Source organism: Myotis davidii, unplaced genomic scaffold (assembly GCF_000327345.1).
Source record: "Myotis davidii unplaced genomic scaffold, ASM32734v1 scaffold2641, whole genome shotgun sequence".
Lineage (NCBI taxonomy): Eukaryota > Metazoa > Chordata > Mammalia > Chiroptera > Vespertilionidae > Myotis > Myotis davidii.
In genome coordinates, this window is record NW_006291187.1 from 118993 (window position 1) to 120023 (window position 1031).

At 39.4% G+C, this 1031-nt stretch overlaps 1 protein-coding gene across 1 annotated transcript in view; it reads right to left on the minus strand.

Moving 5' to 3' along the window:
- NLRP3 (NLR family, pyrin domain containing 3) overlaps nt 1-1031 on the minus strand; it is a 56180-nt gene that overhangs the window by 39500 nt on the left and 15649 nt on the right. The window lies entirely within an intron of this gene.

Sequence of the window (1031 nt, forward strand, 5' to 3'; positions counted from 1 at the left end):
AAATTTAAATAAAGTGAAAACCTTAGTGATTTTTTTCAACAGATATTTCAAATCCTATTCCAATTATAACCTTACTTGTAAAAAGAGGAGAGTTGAAATAGATACCGACATAAACCAGGAGCTTAACCTCCAGGTCTGGGCCATGAGAACTCCAGGCTGAGCCCAGAGGGCTCCTCCAGAAATTGTCTCCTTTGTTCTTCATGATCAGACTGACGGATCTTAGCAAATTTCCAAATACATGGCAATATCTTATAAATCCAGAAGAAGGGAGGGGCCCACAAAAGGTTATGACAATATTCCTTGGTCACGGACTACTGATTCCTTGTAATTCCCCCCTTGCAACACCCCTATCCTACCTATTAGGGAAAAAGAAGGAATATATAGGTTGGTCCAAGATTTATGAACTATTGAGGCTGTAATTCCTATACACCTCATAATAAGAAATCCATATACAATTTGGGGAAATTTTCCCTCTCAAACTCAATGATTCTTAGCATTAGACTTGAAAGATACTTTCTTTTGTGTCCCATTAGACCCAAATTGCCAATTCTTGTTTGCCTTTGAATGGACAGATGCCCAGTGACAAAAAAAAACAAACAAAAAAACAGCTTACATGGACAATTCTCTTCCAAGGATTCAGAGATAGCCCACATTATTTGGACAGGCCTTGACAGAGGATTTAAGAGACACCATTTGAGGAGTGTGGACAGGACATCTCATATGTGGATGACCTACTAATCTGCTCTCCTACTGAAGAATTGGGGTGCAAACATATCTTATAAATCCTAAATTTCCTAGCCAAGAGAGGCTTTAAGGTCTCTAAAAATAGGGTTTAAATCCTTCAACAAAGAGTAGAGTATCTAGGCTTTATGCTAACTCCTGGAAAAGGAATGCTGTCTTCAGAAAGAATTCAGGCTATCTTAGGTATTCCGGAGCCGATTACCCAAAGACAGCTACGGGCTTTTCCAGGGCTAACCCGAATACAGTAGATTCTGGATCCCAACATATGAAGGAAAAGCCTGACACCTATA